This window comes from Taeniopygia guttata, chromosome 8 (assembly GCF_048771995.1).
Source record: "Taeniopygia guttata chromosome 8, bTaeGut7.mat, whole genome shotgun sequence".
In the NCBI taxonomy this organism is placed as follows: domain Eukaryota; kingdom Metazoa; phylum Chordata; class Aves; order Passeriformes; family Estrildidae; genus Taeniopygia; species Taeniopygia guttata.
The window spans coordinates 15,022,501-15,041,266 of NC_133033.1; positions in this window are offsets into that span (position 1 = coordinate 15,022,501).

Genomic DNA, 18,766 nt, shown 5'->3' on the forward strand with positions numbered 1-18,766 from the left:
AACAAAAAATAGAAACACATCCATAAACCTGCTACCTAAAAGACCAACTTGGATTCAGAACACAGTCTGCACTTTTAGGAACACCAAATTAAAATGTAGAGGGCTAAATATATAGAAAGGTTTTCTCTGATGTGAAGAGGAAAAAATAGTGCAAGAGACTATATTTCAAAACACTCTTCAGGACTATTTTCTAATTACTTCATGCTGAAAAGCCTAAATCACTGAAACAAAGGTTTTGGAAAATTCTACAAGTAAGGAGAGTGTAAGAAGAGAGAGACAGTACCATATATGTATTTCTTATATTTATGTTTTCAAGAGAAATACAGGGCTACATTGGAACATTTGAATTAACCTATTCCCATGTGCTTTGGATAGTAAGGGCACATGGCATTTGTCACATCCCTACTGGACTAGCACATGTAATAAAAACAGATAACCAGGACAAGAAAATTAGTATTGGGACCAAGCCCATACTTTATTAGAAGCTCTTTGTTTTTCTTTCTTTTACTCTCTTTCTACAAATACAAACAAGCCCTGTGAAAGTATCACAGTAAGGGAGCACTAAATTAAAAGAGCCAACCACAATAGCATTAGCATTAGAGGTTACAACAAATGAAATCATTGCTGGGAAAAAATCCTAAATGCATGCATCTCCACAAAGAACTTCGAAACAATGACTTTAGTCCACAGGGAAATGCTGTGGTATATAATACAGTATCATTACAATAAAAAAGGAGCCATGAGGCACATCACTAAGAGAGAAAACAAATCAAAACAAAACAGTGAAGAAAAGCAAGCAGCTTATTGTGTCTCTGCCAAGAATGAAGTAAACAGTACATCTGTTTCAAAATTCAGACCTCTACATCTGACCAAAACTGTCCATTAGAAAACAGAGTCAGGAAAGATTAGTGACATTTTGAGTGTCTTGTTTCTTTATGTTTTTTTCTTGCACACAGAAAAGCAATTCTGAGTGCACATATTTATAATAAATCAAATTGTTAAAAGAAAATAATTTTAGAAATTCCCTTTTACATTAAAACACTCGTATCATAAACATGGAACATACTGTGTACAGGCAGTCTGTCTGACTTATAGCAGCTCAGTTCAGCCTGTGCAAGATAACCAGGAGTAATGGTTTTTGATAATCAGGCCACAGTATTAATATAACATGAACCATAAATGCTTTTGTATTGCATCTCTGGTTAAGCTACCAAATCTCATTGGAATATTAAGGAGGATAAAGCTATCTTCCAATTTCTCTTCTAAATTATAAAACATGCGTCAGAGTATTTCTCCAGATGCCTGTTTCTCCAGAACAGACACTACAAAAGCAAGTACGTCTACAGGTGATTAACGGCTGCATCTCTTAAACAAACCTCTGATCTATAGTATCCAGTTCAAATTCAAATGCTGCTTGCTGGGTCAGAGTTTTGGTTCCATAGAACTTAGCTGTGATATTTCAAATGCCAGTAATCCTGGAAGGGATCAATCTGCTTGGGAAAATGGAATTCAATTGTTCTGGGAGGAGAAAACTTAATTTCAACAGGTTTTATCAGTCCTCTGCTTTTACAGCATTAATCTGAAGGCACTCATTTTGACTGATGCCAGTTGTGGAGAAACCCTACATAACACCCATTTTCATCAATATTATCAGAAGGTTATACATAAAATGGTAGAATCGATGCTGAGATTTGGGGAATATTTTACAACACATCAGAATAAGGTGACTCAGAAATATACCTTATGTAAAACATACAGCTGTTTAGAAACACAGCCCATACATGTCATTACAACTAAATTTCATATTAGTATGGGGCAATGGCAACTACAAACCCACAAGCTTTTCACAGAAGCAGCATCACTGTAATATAATGCTTACAACAACTCTGCTTTCATAAAATAAATAAATTAATTTTTTAAATATAGAATAAAAGCACAAAAATATTTTGATTTTACAAAACAAAATTCTGGGTGAAATATTTGAATTGTTTGTAAGGCAATTCCACATCAATGGCTGGTAGAATACAAATCAAATAACATAGCTGACTTTCTTGTTAGTTTGTATTTACTTATGGTAGATGAAACAGAAAACCAAAGCCCATTCCTAACTAGTTTTGATCATCAAAAAATCCATGGCAATTTTAACAAGAATACGGGTGTTAAATTAATCACAGTGAACTGGCCAAATTCCAGTTCTGGTAATTACATCCTGCATACCTAAAATTCCCCCTGCAGTTTCAACTGGAGAAGCTACTCTTTGCTTTTCTTCTAAAAAAACATTGCAGATAGTGGTGCTACTAACATAACTTTTGGTCCAAAAAGTTTCATTTTGGTACCAGGTAAACGGGCTGAAAAGCTTTGGGTCTCCTCAGACTAAAGATACCATAAAAATGTGACTGTTCTGGTATGTTACTGCATCCAACTATTTTCCCCCCTCATCATACACACATCTATCCTCTCCCCTGATTGCAGTGGAGGCATCTATTTATCTGTTACTTCTCTAGTTAAGAAAACCTTGCCTGTGCCTTCCACAACCCTAACCTGCAAAATCAAGCATCCCACTCATCTGACATGGAATCAGGTGAAAGAATGCAAAGAACATCCTCAGGGGCTCTCCAGACAAAGAACAAGAAAACTCACTTGGTGTATTGAGTATGGGTCTTATGAAGAGTACAGGCACTTGCTGCCTCTGCTCTTTCAGAAACAAATTAAAGGAGTAGGATTCCTTCTCTACTCTTAGACACCAGAAAAATGGCAGGCATGGTAGCAGTGCTAATTCTTTATTTCCCACCAATAGTTATTACAATATAATAATTCAAAGTCCAGCATCTATCTAACCAATTTAGCAGAAAGATTTGGCTAGAAACCAACTGTGGAAGTCATCATTAATTTTTAAAATAGCTAAACTACTAGGTCTTATGTACTGCCAACATTGTACCTTCACGCCGTCACTCGAAAAAGACTCTTACTTGCTTTTGCAGAAGCATCCAGGATAGTATTTGTAAATAGATGTAAATGCAGAAAGTCCAAAGAGAGTAAGAGACCAAGAACACACTGCCACATAGAAAGAGAATGTGCCTGTTAAGGTAAGACGAATACAGGGGAGAGGGAGACACACAGATGCTGGGCCGCTCCAGGCAGGTAAGAGTAGGCATCTGTCAGTCTGCCACTGTGGCAGCCTCCTCTGACACGGCCCTGCTGGCTCCTCTCCAGGTAAGCTGCTTTCTGAGCTGAGGACAAATGCATATTGTACAGAAAGCTGGCTAGAGTTTTCCAAGTTTCTATTAAGGCACATTTTGTAAGTGATAACGTCTCTTAGTGTAACAAGCAGAATATTATGAATTGATTTCAGCATGAGCTATTCAAGATAAGATGGAATAGGAACAGTAGCTGAAGTAGAAGTGTTTAAATGAGTCACAGGGTCTGTTCCTTGCTTCTGACCTCTGTAGATAAGCAATAAAATTACACATGGCTGCAACAGTATTCTGTGTCAAGAGTATTAAGTGGACAGCTTCTAATTACCTTTACCTCATAAAGCTAGAGAGTTTGATCTATTGCTTAAAAGCTTTTCCTTTTAATTTATTTTAATCAACAATTCTATTTTTAGCAGTTGTTTCTAAAATGTTTTTCCAGTAAATGGGTGGGTAGATAGGGTGGTTGAGGGACTGGTTAGCTATGTGGCTCATCTCCCAAGGTGCACAACCCCAAAGTCCCCAGCTCAGTAAGAATCTGCGATGTAAAATGAGATTGTGCTGATTTTCACACCAACAGGAAATTAAATAGGAAAGCCACTCCCCTTTCCCTGCCCCTTCCCATAAGAGAGGGACAAAAAGGAGAGACTATGGGTTGAGATATCAATTTACTAAAACCACAAAGCAATGGAATAAGACATGCTCAATATAGTTATATTAACAATAATTATAAATAATGAATATGGCAATATTAATAGTAAAAGTATACAAAAGAGATGTGTTTTACCCGCAAAATGATAAAACACCATTCACCACTGTAAACAAAACCAAGACGGCGGCTGTTCTGTGCAGTCGCTCCTGCATGGTTTCCCCAGACAAAGGCAATCTATTCCTGCCCTCCGCCCTCACACATTTGGGAGCAAAGGCAATATGGTGGTGGGGCTCACTCACGTGGTGAATACTTCCCAGCCCCCTGCCCCAAACAGTGAAGAACACAGACACCCCGCCAGCCGCCTCCTGGCTGGCGCTGTTGCTTCAGCACTAGGAGCAATTGAGTTTTCGCCCCTATCCCTGTCAGCACCAGTGGTCCACAGGTGCTCTCTGGAGAGAACAGGAGTGGGGACTGGTGGGATGGCAGAGGGACTGAGCCTGCAGGAGTTACTGCCAATGCTTTGCCAGAGTAAGACAAAATGGCCCTTTCTGAACAAAACCACGCCTCCCAGCAATGACAGTGCTGGTATAGAGAACAACAACCTGGTCAAACCCACACAGCACTCAACTCCCCCCTCCCCATAACCAGGACTAAAGCACTGGAGTCTGGGAACCCTACAGCAGTGGGCATATTTTATAGAAATAATTTTTTCTTCCAGTTGCAACAATGTCTGATAACATTCAGTGGGATTCAGTGCAAGGAGGACATTAATGCCCCCATGCTTTTCTAGACATGGCTGTCAGCCCTGACAACATTTTCCTATGTCCCTGATCATGGTGTAGGGCACTAGGCTGGGAAGCCCTTGACAAGGCAGTTATTGGGTATGAAGAACCAAGAACTATGGAAAGGGAAAGAATGGCAGTTCATGATTCTAGTACAAATATACTGTTTGGTTGTACCTTCTCCCACATGAAAGAAATGATTCAGGCAAAGGGCAGTTCTGATCACATTTCACAATCCCTCAGACTGAGAAAAACAATGGTGAAAGGGAAGTGAAAAGACATACAACAACTTCTGAAACTTGCCACAGGATGCTAGAAGTACAAGTCATCCACAAAGATCCAAGACTGTTTTCACTAAACAAAACTTTTATTCAAGGCTGCAGTGTTATTCTTAGGATCAAATTTAATAATCCAGTGGTACTGAACCTCCTTGTGCTATTGTGGTATTGATTAATCCTTTGATGCTCATTTGGCTAATATGCATGTGGGCTATTCACGTACTAATTTTCATAAAATTTGGACCAGAACAGTACCAAGCTATTCTCTCACTACAGCACAAGCAATTTAATAAAAATATCCCCATATGTCATAAGTCAGATATTAAAAAAGGAAAAAAACAACACAAAAATCATGGACTTTATGACTCTCATGAGACTACAGAAAAGATCCATCCTTAGCTATAATAGGAAAAATGACCTTGGCACAGGGCACTTCCTGAAAAACGAAGGACTGGCTGGGGTTAATGGCCTACAGCTTTGCCTGAGGCCATCAAGTCTCCCAGTCAGTCATTAATCCCCCGGAAGTACCCCAGTGCCTTGATCATTTCTACTTAATTAAAGTCAGTGATCCCCAGGATGCCTCCATTTCACCAGGAGACTCTTTCTAGTTACTTCAAGGAATGTGCCTCTCAACTCCCTCCCTTCGTTTCTTTCTCTCTCAAGATATTTGACATGACATGTTTCAATTTCCTTTTTAATGGCCAGTGTTTAATATGGCTTACAAATAATTATTTTTTATTTCATCTTTGACATGAACCCTTAGTCCAAAATTGAAAAATTAATTTTTTTTTTAAGGGAAAAAAATACATTGGTGGTTCCCTTGTGAGGGGCACTGAACCCAAAGTAAATAACTGCCAAGGTTTAAAGAGCTTCCATCTTAAAAAACAAACAAAACCAAAAGCAATACATCTAAATGAGGAGAAAAAAAGCTCAGAATTATGTCGTGGGGATGAGCAGAAATCACACAGGATGATTTAATGGAAAGTCAAAAATGAGAATCTGCTCTTACAGCCTTTTTTCCCCATCCAAGTCTCTAAGTCTGGAAGCACTTATGAGAATTAATTTAATGATTATCAGAGGCCCCACAGACTTCAGTGGAACTACGCATATGCAAAGAGGTAAGTACTTGTGTTTTCAGAACAAAAGCCTACACTTACTCAAAATGAAACAAACAAGCCAGAAGGGCCACCAGTGTAGCTCTTCACAGAATCAGTTTCATCACATTGACACTTTGTTAACAGCCTGTTTCAGTTTACAAAATATAGACCCAGACTTTGTCATTTTAAATGGTTATCTGAAAACAGGCTACATATTAAAATAACACTCTTATGTACATCTGAATTTGAGGTACAGAGTTAGGTCAGCATCAAATACAAGAGCCTGAGATGCATTCACTATCCCAAACACTTGATAACTCAAGTCCCAATCTTTCAAATCTTTGGTATCCCAAGTGGTAGGAGGCTGCAGTGCATCTTTAAATTAGTATTCACACTTAAACCTGTACTTACTGTACAGGGTCCATGTACCTGATGATTTAGAGTATTTAAAGTCTAAATTAGAACTTTGCAGCCTACTTCTGACTCTATAACAGACTGCATCAACACTATAGGTAATAATTCCCTTTGCAGGCCTAAGTTCAAACTAGGATTTTAACTTAGTAAAGAAAGACAATGGCTATTCCAGACAACAGCAGAGGAGGCATTACAGTAGCATTACAGTAGCCTTTGATTGCAGTAGGCAGCTGCAAACGTTATAGGTAGCTATTCTGGCAAAATAGCAAATATTATAAGTACGTGTATGCATGTATGGCCCAGCACACACAACAGGCAAATAAATACCTATATCTAGGCGCACACACTGTACACTTGGTGTGGGGGGAGGGGGTGGTGAGTGTGCGCATGCATAGAGAGAGGCAGAGAAGGCACATATAATTTTGTAATTTCTTAATGCTATCACAGAACAAGAATATAACTAGACTGATTCATTATCCTAGCATTTTGCAGAACAACTTGACAAGCTTGTTGAATCTCTACAGTCAGAATGTTCCATAAAAATAAGAAAATAAAACTGTCATATGATAGTCATGTGTATTGAGTCAGTATTACCAATACTTTATTTCCTGCTAGTCAAAAGCAATGACTTGGTGAGTTAGACTGTAAATCCAAATGCATTTACACATTGCATCATAACTGACTGCTCCAGTCACTGACAGCATAACTGAACTTGACTGCTATCAGTCTGATCACAAATGTAAATTTTCTTCTCATTAGTATAATAGCAGTGACTGATGCTTTTAGGATATTTCTGTAACAATTTAACACCACTCTCAAGGCATTTATGGCTACTGTAAGAACAATTATTATTAATTAATCCAACTGAAATAGCCTGCAAGAGTCCCTGTTCCTGGAAAGACTTGTGTGAAAGAATTTCCCAGTCACAACAAAAGAAAGCTCGCATGTGCATTGAATATACAAGTTATTTAAGTATATTCAGATCATCACCTCAGTGGTTCTTCAGCAACATTATGGAAGTTATAGTTATCATGGGTTCCTTTTAAAGCTGCCCTTTCTGGATATAAATAAGCCCTGACAAATTCTGCCCAACCTTTTTATTATTTCAAGTTTGACATCACTAACACAGGAGGTGAACCCTTTCCAAGGAATGATAACTGTGCTATAATGAAGATGTCATGATCTTGACAAACATAAAAGAGTTATTTTAAAATTTCAACAACTGCAGGTCTGAATCCAAACTTTTTCAGAGGGCTGACTTTCTCATCTGCTATTTTGGTTTACAAACAACAAGCAAAATGAGCCTACACTGAATAGACATCCTCTGTCTTGAATTTACCAGGATGGATGAATGAGCTTTATGCCTCTCAATTAGCACTAGTTAGATAGAAGTACATCCTCACACAATGCAGAATATTTGCAACCCTAAGATGATATCTATCCCTGAATAAGCACATCCCATTTATGAGTTCTAACTGTTCATATTTCGTTTGCTACTCACCTTTCAACAATGATCCTTTTCTTACAACGGAATGAGCTAGGGAAGAATGACACCAAGTTAAATGTAAACCATTTTTGATGCCTCCCATACTACAGAATTGCTTAAATTTTACTATTTGCTGAACTACACTCACATCAAGCACAACATAGCATGAAAACATCTCCATTTCCCATCGCATACTCTTCCATTAGACAACAGGACATTTCAAAAGTTTGATATGGTGCCTGCAGGAGCTCAGTTGTGACAATAGAGAGGATACATTTTTTAGATTAAAAAGCTTTATTTGGATTAATTTGGTATTAAAAATAGATGCATGTATTAAAAAAAAAAAAAGTCGTTTCATTAATCATTTTTCTGATCAAAGAAATAATTTGCTAAGTGGACAAACTTCTTTCCTGTCAGTGAGAACAAATTTTGAACAGTTTAATGATGCTCTGGAAGAATTCCTTCTCTTAAACTACAGCTAAAAGACCTGTAAAAAATGTTATTTCAGCACTGAAGCAGTTTAAGTGACTGACTGAAACCACAATGTATAAGAAGTATAACTTGAGTTTGGCAGATCAGAGCCAAATAAAAAGTGATGATAAGTAACATATCTTAAAATGTACTCTTAGTGTCTTGTCATTAACATAATTATGTCAGTACAGTCAATCAGCACTTTGCCTTGACTTTAAAGTAAGATTCTGAATACATGTTTCTGGAGTTGGAGGGAGTATGGCAGAGAAGAATCATTGAATTTAAAGCCACAGTTATTCATGGCTTTTTAGGAAAACAAGGTTATCCATTTATTATCTGCTTTGTGCTGGAATAACACTAAAATAATTTTTATGAGTTCAATACCATCTGTAATAGCCCTCTGGCTATACAAAACAAAGGGACTCAAGATGAAGCATTCCTTTCACGAATGAGAAACTGATTTACTACCTGAAGTGATAATTAATGCCATTCAGTTTGGTTTGGAGTAGGGATGAATAGGATAAAATGACAATGCTTTCCTATTGAAAAGGTTTCTTTGCTATGTGCTGGGAGGACTGACAAACATATGCCATCAGCCGTGGCAAGTGATGGCATCTGCCAGAATTTGCTCTCCAAAGCAAACAATTATGAAATGGATCACCTTTGTGGCTTTAGTGACAAAGTTGGCATAGAAGCCTGGATAGGCAGAAGCACATTCACTATACCAAAGCAGGAATATAGCCCCTAAGTTATTGTAGTCCACATCAGCAAGAATTTATTAAATAATGCTCTCCAGGTAAAGTTTTCCGGCATAAAGAATTCCTCAAAAGATCTGCCTGCTTCAAGACATCAGTTTACTTTTAGATAAATTATTAAAACCATGTTGAGACCCTGGCCATAAACTCCAGATGTTGGGATGTTTAGAAGGTAAGCTGCCTAAAATCCTTAGGTTGTGCCTTACAAGGGCAGCCATTCTGAAAAATCAGTACTGATTCCAAAGGAGCAGCTAGGACAATATCCAACAAAGCAAGTCCTCATGGGATATAAACTAAGCAAGAGTCTTGATTTTGCTAATGAATCAGATTTGCCATATAAGATGCTAATATTCTTGGTACTTCCATCCTTGGAGTTGCTCTGTAAGGGCCTCTGAACTAACTGCAGTATGCTGAACAATAAGCATCATTCTGCCCCTCTGGCCACTCTGACCAAATCTCTGTAAGCTATTCTGACCCACTCCTGGCTTTCCTGACAGCTTTACATGTAATCCTTTCCTGATCCCCTCTCAGCTCTCCTGACACCATGACTTCTCCATCTCTCATGCAGCTCTTGTATTTGCTCTAATAGTTCTTTCTCTGCTTCACTTTTACTACTTTCTCCATATCCTTAGGATCCAAGTACCTCTTCCAGTGCTTCTTATTTCTTGCTCCTCTGACCTTGTGTCAGCCAGGACAAAATTGGTCTGATCCTGTCTGATCACACATTTTTCTCTGAACAATATTGTATATACTTACAATTCTCTCTTTTCCCTCTCCTTGGTATTTTGATCCTTTCTACCTCCATTTGTGCTATTTTGATCCACTCTCAGCTTCCCCTGAGCCTCTATATTCCTCTCTGAGCCATTTTTTGCCACACTGGATCCCTTCTCCACTCTTCCTATGTGGCTCCAATTACCCTTCAACATTTCCTTCTCTCTCAAAGTCCTCTGAATCTCAGCTCTGTAACATGCAGTATATTCAATATGTGTACTGTGAAATCAGTGGGAATTTAATAGCAAAGAAATACACTGCCACTACTGCTGAAGAACATGACTGAAAAATAAAAAAAAACAATATTTACTACCTGTTCTCAACATTTATTTCTCAAACTTAAATATCTTATCTTAAATATCAATATCAATAATCAAAATATCAAATAACAATATCAAAAACCAATAATTAATATCAATATAAATAAATATTTTTATCTTGAATATCAAGATATCTTAAATATCTTGAATTGTATTTTACCTGCATTATTAAGGTATGGGCTCCTCATTCTAGTTTTAAATTGATATTTCTAAATCCCGCATCCTGTAAAGCTCTATTTTGCACAAGTTACCACCAGGGGATGAGAATATCATCATCCCCTGACCACTTTGCTCAAACAGGTACATGGCATGTGCAATGAGGACTAATGCAAGTTCCATCAGCTGCTCCGACTGAAGAGTGGGTGGCCTGTGAGCAGCACCCCTGCAGTGCCCTGCTCTGGTGGCACTCAGCCTGCGTGTGCTGCTCAAGATGGCAGGGCAGGAGCTCAGCCCAGCACCACTCATTCAGTCACTAGAAGTGGAATTATTTCTTCATTTGCTGGCAGAGCATGACCTGGGGCTCCCCACTGACCACAATCACAGCATTGCAGGCCTTGCACAGAGCCACGTGCTCACAAACCACAAACACAGGTAAGTCCTCACAGTGCAGTGGAGATGTGCTAATGAAGGCCTTTCCCTGAGCGCTCATACACAGGTATTTCATGTTAATGAAGGGGAAGTTTCCAAACAGCTGATGGTTCAAGTACATGTTGAGTTAACATTTCCCTCCATTTAAGACTATACTGCATCAGCAAAATTTCAGTAAGGAACATTAATTATCAAATGTGCCAGTTTTGTGACTATTAAGTACCTCGTTAGATTCAGTTTTTGAAAATGCATTCACGAGCACTTTTTTACAGGACAGAACGGCACATTTGGCATTGTTTAACCCTTCAACATGACCCAAAAGGTTTTGTTTCAAATTTATTAAGATTTGTTTGGATAATTTCCATTTTTATTTTGAGAGTTTTCTTAGTATACAAAATTTTAAAGGCCTTTTAGCTGTTCTTGAAAAACAGGCAAACTAAAGCCATAAAAAAATGGCATTCTTTTATTCAGTTGCAATAAAATTTATTCCTAGAGCAGCTACATGTTTTTCATTCATACCTACAGCATTAAAAGCTGGTTAAAGATAAAAACGTTGTCTACATATTGTATATAAACATATATTCATAAACACTCATTGCTGACAACAACACCAGTCTTTGTGTTTATATTAGCACATACAGAGTCAAATTTTTCAGCTACAATATATTTCCTTTAATCTGTCAGAAAGAAAACCTCATACTTCAACAAAGGAAAGAAAAAGAAAAATAAATTAAACCCATATTTAAAATATATCATCTAGCCTAACCTTTACTCCATTAGAGAAAATATGCCTGCAAAAAAAGATTAAATACAAATTTGCTTTGCTTTTAAACCTACTTAAGAAGTACCTATCCTATCTGTTCATATAAATTCCAATGGAAAACACGATGACATGCAATTACTAATCTCAATGTACACAGCTATGCCTCGGGGACTTAGTGGCTCATATTTTACTGTTCTGTAATCAAATACAGAACTAATGAGTAAAAATATGCTTGCCCCAATAAATTCCCAGCACCTGGACAAGTGTCTGACAATGAAATGGAGGATGCACACACAAAATTCATTCTGCAAAGCTATTAAAGTGTTATACTTGCCAACAAGTGTTCATTAAACAAGAATGAAGGATCTTTACGCCAGTTTCCTACCAAAGGCTTTTTAATATTTTAATGGAGAGTAAAGACTATTTATCTGAACTCTGATCAGTTAATGTTCAAATCTGTTATGAAAAAACAAGGAGTCTTTTATAATACCTTTCATAAAAATCCACTTTGCAATGCTTCAAATAAAGACTAAGAACTGTAAAAGATTATGGTGCATATAAACAAAATCAGTACCATTTTGAAATTATATGGTTATCCGTGAAGCTCCTTGGCATATTAGAATCATGTTGTATTTTTATTTAAAGAATGGTTAGCAACAACCATGATACAAATGAAAAATAGGATTAGAGATGGCATCACTTGTGCAGAAGCATCATCAGACTGCAGAGAAAGAACCCCAAATTTAATGGGACAGATGAAAGAAGTGGGAGACTAATAGATTATGTAAAGCTAGGCCATATACCTATAGGGGAAACAAAAGCACTAAAAGAAACATGCCAGGAAGACTGGCTGACAATCTCTTTATCAAAAGAAATTGAAGTTTGAATCTAAACCAAATCCACATTTAATATAGCCTACAAAAATATAATGACAGATCAAAAGTGTCTCTTAGAAACAAAAATACGGATCAGTGTAAGACTTCACCAACACTTTATTTGCAAGAAGACTGATGACTTTGGATTTGGGTTTAGCCCTTCAGAGTAACTTAGACCTGATTTATCTCCCAGGTTAATGAGTGAGTAAAAATCACCATTCATTTTTCCATTGCAGGTTTTTACCCAAGGGCAGAAGAAACAGAGGTCAGGTTCTCTTTTACAAAATCCAGTCAGATAGGAAATGCGAGGATCTCATTTATTGGTCCTTTTTTTCTTGGGCCACCTCAAATTCCCAGCACTTGTGGAAGTATATTAACTAATAAGATATGTAAGGATATCTTGGACATGGTTTTGCTCTAGCTTCCAGCAGCCAGCATGAGAGAGAAAATAGTGTAAAATGAAAAATAACAATGTGGAATCATAGACTGTTCTTTTGACTATTAATTTCTGATCCCTACTCCCAGGGTAGGGAGTATTTAATTTAGAGACCCTGGCTAAAAGCAGGAGGAACAAGAAGAACAGGAATAGGAGTCTGCTCCCAAGACCTGCTTCCCACACATTTTCCTTGAGATGGTATCTTCTAAACCCATATGTTTCCAAACTTGATTTATATTCATTGTTTTAAGAATCTGATGAATTTGGTGGTATTTAACAGCAAATGCTTTGAGTTGCTCTCAAATATCTGTGGCACTTTGGAGGAGAGCTTCATCCTTGATTCCTATCTCTTCTCCTCATTAAGCCTGATGTAGGTTCTGAAATTGATGGAAAAATTACATGAGAACCACCAGAGCTTGGATATGTTTGTTGCATAGCTTCTAATTGTCCTCTTCAGCCCACTTCCAATGTATTATCACATATGTGGCTATTTCACATTTGACAAAAAAAGAGAAAGCTTTCTTTGTGCTAAAAGAAAGTACGGGGTAGCAGTGTGGAACACAAATATAAAGAGGTGAACGTTCTAAAAGCTGTGAAGGCAGCAATGTGCAAATACACATTTAAATTGCAAACCCAAACAATTATGTGGCAAGTACCCAACCATGTGCACAGGTTTTGGTTATACAGGCAAATGTGCATACTTTTAAAGCATAATAATTCTTTTATTGCTTTAATTTAAGCCTCTGCTTCTGAATGTTTCTGAATTCTTTTTGGGGAAAGCCAAGATTTCCTAGTCTAAGCAGGTGTATGGTAGAGTCTACAAAGAGCAATGCGTATATTCATAAAGTAAAGCACTGTATTATGGAAAGAAGTATTTTTAAGGCGCAAGAAAGTTAGAGTTTAATAAGGTGTGAAGTTGTCAGGGAAAGATTTGTGAGGTTGGGAGTTCATTTTAATGCTTACTAATTGGAGTAGAATTGGCAGTTATAGCTCTGAGGAGTGAAGTACTTCTGCCAATGGAATACATTAACTGGCACATAAACAATAGAAGTACCCACTATCCTCTGATGTGCAGAAGGAAGAGGTGGCTAAACCAACAACACGAGCCTGGGCAATGCCAGTCTGTGATCTTCCCAGCATGAAAACCAATGAATACACCCAGTGCTATCTCACAAAGCTCAGACTTACTCTTGATCACATATCCAGACAAGCCTCCTAACTTATTATTGAAAGACAAAATATTTACAGCATGCAACCCAGCTCCAATTAAACTTTACTATTGATTGTACTAGGAAAAGGACCAGGACCCTCAGCTCAAACACTGAATACCTAGTTCATTAATTGCTACCCTTAACAGTAGGTTAGCAATTAATATGATATTTGATATTTAAATGATATTTAAATTATAATTACCTACATAAAAGTAAAACAACTACAAAACAAATCTAAGACAGTATTTTCCAACACTTTTTCTAGTTCAAGTGTTCCATTATGGAGAAGATCAAGTATTAATAAGAACAATTTCAAGCAGATTCTTAAATCAATTATCACCTGCTATGATTACTACATTAATGAACATGTGGTTAGATTCATTCCCATGTCATCCCTGGAATACTCATGTAACACTGTAAGAGCTCCATCAGTGACCAGCACTCACATAAATGCCCTAGTGCATACGGCAACACTTTTGTAGAATGAGGCTCTGTAAGTCTTATGTTATTGCATTCATCAGCTCCAAGTAGAACCTTTTAATTAAACTAACTTGGTAAAGTACCATGCGCGTGATGGAGCTTTAGAAGTAATACATAATGATGATCAAATGATGTGTGAAGGAAACTTTATCATGCTAAACTCACATTTAAACAGGTGAGACACAGCCCACTAAATTCTCTGCATGAGTTTACTACACTGAATTTACTATAACGGACAGCAGTTATTCCTCAGCTGCTCTTCTAGTCAGAATTCTCATCCTGATTTTGCTGCTGAATTCTCAGGATTTCAGTCTCCCACCATGCTCTTGGCTGGGTTGAGCAGTTGTTTGGGTTAGTGTATGTAATAGCCACCACAAAGTTTAAGAAAATCAGTGAAACGTAATGACACATCCATTGCATGAGTGGTGCTGCTAGATATGATTGGCACATTTCCAATATTTCATTTACGTAGACTTTAATCAGTATGTACAATATCTCCTTTCCTAAAGCAAATCCATTTTGTAATCTTTCACATGTAACTATATGTGCCTTTTGTCATTCTCTCCAGTGAACTGATTCCTTACATATCTTTTCTAAATGGACCAAATAAGGACATTTTGGTATTATCATACCTCCTTCACATATTTCAGAATTTAATTGTGAAAAATAAGGCTTTCTAATGGTCAGATAATAGTTCTGACGCTCTAAAATATAGTCCGGTTTTATCCATTCCATGAACCTTTCAGTCCTTCAGTGAGGCAGGAATAACTCTCCTTTTTACAAATGGTCAAATCTGCTATACAAATCTGTGACCACAGGTAAGACACTGAGCAATTTATTCATAGTAATATGGGATCCCAGCTGCATGGTCCTAAACTATAAAATATATGGCAAAAGAGGACTGAAAGGTCATATTAATTTTATCAATATTTGTATCAATATTTTACTCTGACTCACAACAGTTAAACAGTCTAAGTTGCATCTAAAAGATACACCTTTTAAAAATTATTTTATTTATTTTATAAAGAGGAAGGACTATTTTTCTAGTCTACAACCAGGTTGCTTTACACATGAAAATGTCAGAATGCTTCTTGACCCAGGATATTCAATGAACAAATACAAGATGACACATTTTGCCAGAAAGAAGGGATGTACCATAATAAAGTTAAAAAGTAAACAGTTATCATCAACTGCCTTTTTGATATTCAGAGGGAAGGAGAATCAGAGTCTTTTTTACACACAACTGTGTCAAGGAAAAATTAACAGTAATTTTTTACCTCCCCAGTTTCCAGGAAGTCCAATAGACTGCTTTTGTACTAAAACCTGGAACAAAGATGGGGTTTGTACATTGCATTACAATATCTTACCTTATAAGGAAGCATTTGACAGCCTTACATTAAACTCCTGAAAACTAATGAAGAGTCCTCCTTAATACACATTTCTTTTTTCCAGTTCAGGCTTGAAGTGACAACATTACAGAAATACCCTGAAGGTTTTTATTTAAATAGCATCCTATAAAACAATGCCCTCTTGTCAGTCAACACTAATTCAGCAGAAGTCAAGCTATAAATCTGTCCAAAGGCCAGCAAAGTGCTTAACTTGGCACATCCCTAATAAAATTAGGAATGTGAGTTTATTACATGAACCTTAAGTAGGTTTGGCCAAGATATTAAGATTTTTGCTTATGGCAACCATGGCTAATGTGGATTGGTATTTTCATTATAACGCACCCCACAGCATTTCTCAGTAACGTCTCAGGTTTCCAAATTGGACAATAATTTTCTACACTATCTGACACAACGCTAGGTGTTACAGATGAAACTCTGTCACTTAACTAAGTACAGTTCAATTTAAAGATGGCAAAGACTTTTCAATAATGCTAATTCTACTGAAAAAATGAAGCCAAATTAATTAATACTTCTATTAATGTAATGTGATTTCACTTTTTTCAAGAAGCACTTAGAGGCTTTTAACCCAAGCTCAGATGCATTGTTTCAGCTCAAGGCAATTGAGAAGTGATTTCTACTGTAATAAGCTGAAATGCACGTTAAGAAAAACAGTAAGAAGGTAGATTTTGCAGTCTATATTTTAGTTGTTTTTAGCCAAATATACTTTTCAATTATATTAACACAGAATGTCTCTTCAGAACAGTATTCTATGAAGCTTCATATTCTAACTCCCCTCTTACCATCTTTCACACTAAATTTTTGTTTCACAGAAACATCTTTCCTTTGAGGGAAGAAACACGCCCTGAGGTTTTCACCTGGCTAAAGAAGAATATATAATCCCTAGCTTCTGGTGTGGGCCCAAGCCACACACAGCACTGCAAGCACTGCAACAGGAAAAGATGCTTCTTAAGATGCTACAATACCAAACACATGAATGTGCAGAGTTGCTGAAGTTCACTTCATGAAAAATACAATACATTCTGGAAAGGAAATGTGATTGATTTCCCTTGAGTAGACTGTTTATCAGACAAACACATTTTGCAAACTTTGACATAAATTGTTAGTTTTCTTATCACACTGACAATATAAAACCAGTACCTTTGTAGAAACTTCCTGAAAACTCTTTAATGACCTCTAAACAGTGTTATCTTATCATAATCTGACTTTCTGCTTCAATAAATCATTTTAAAATAGGCAAAAAGAAAAATTGATACCAAAAATATGAATTTGTTTTCCATAGCTTTAGCATTTAAGATGTGAGGAGTTTTCTCATAGAATAGTTACAATGCTGATAAAGCACTCACATCTTTGTATTTGCAGTAGTTTTGCAAGAAAAGAAAGAACAACTCTCACCAAAGATCCTCAGGAGAAAAGAAATGAAGATTTGCAGTTTCCTGGTCCTTGTATGTAAGGGTCTGACAGCACTGTTCACTTTGAAAGGCAATTGCATATGCAAATCCTTGCTTGATGTCCATAACAGAAAGATGCAATATGGTAACATTTTGTGTGTGCAGTCTGCTTGTGAACACATCTAGTGATCCGCATGCAGAGGCAGCCAGAGCCAGCACATGCAGAGCTATCCAGAGCACATTGTCAACACTTGGGCTATCACACAATACACAATATTTCAAAACTTTCAAAATAAATTTTTGCTTCAAGCAAATAGTCTCTTTTTGTGCCTGCATTTGTAGCTGTAATTTTAGCTGTCCAAAAAATCTATACAAGGAATGCATTGAGGCAAATTAACGAGTAAATAGAAAACATGCAATGAACACTTCACACCCAAAATAAAATAAAACACTCTTAGAATCAACCTTGCATAGCCAGGGATAGGAAAAATACCATATAATCTAAGGGACTAACAAATTGTGCATGTGCTTCTCAGAATATGAAAAAAATCAGTCCTTTCAAAGAACCTGTGTAAAACACAGAATATTTTCTTGGAATTATTCTGAGTGCAAATTCTAAACAATAAGTATTTTAAAAGATGTTGCAGAGCTGTTGGACAATTTGAGAAGACATAAAACATGTTAGTTACTTGTGTGAATAATTTAGAGCCCTCAGCATGATACTATCATCACAAAAAGTCTATGTCTAACTGCATATTAGCAGCAAAACACTAAGTGCCTGTAAACCAACACAGCTCTACAATTTTTTCCTGTTTTCTTCTGCTGTCTGTGAAGAGTCTGCTGGTAACACTGAAATCCCAGGATGGCAGTCTTCACCTGTAGCACAAACATACTTGAAAGCACCATAGCAGCTTTTGAACTTGTATCTGCATGCCTTTCGGTATTCTGTTTCCCTGCAAGGTGAAGGTGCACCAAGGCTGAAAATTGGTGTGATAAGAAAGGTGCATCCTGACCTCTGTGGAATGATCTGAACAAACTCCCATGCCTGGATACCTCAGAGCAGTGGGGACCTCAGTTCAGACCAGAGCTCTACAAAATAAGTCACATTTTCTTTTCAGGGCTACAGTGTAAGTATCTCCCTTCTTCTGTGAAAGATTTTTGCACAGCATTGCATTGGATACTAAAGACCTCTCTAGATCCTTCTGATCCCTCTCGATATCTCATTAAATTGACAGACCAAAGCCTATTACCATACTTTTGTCAATTGCACAGTGGTTGTGTGATCTAGAGAAGAACTCATCTGACATCACCAACTAAACTAATATTCCCTACTGACCTTTATCCAATTTACAAATCCCATTCTCTCCAGAGATGACAGGCCAGAGCATTACTCTATGCT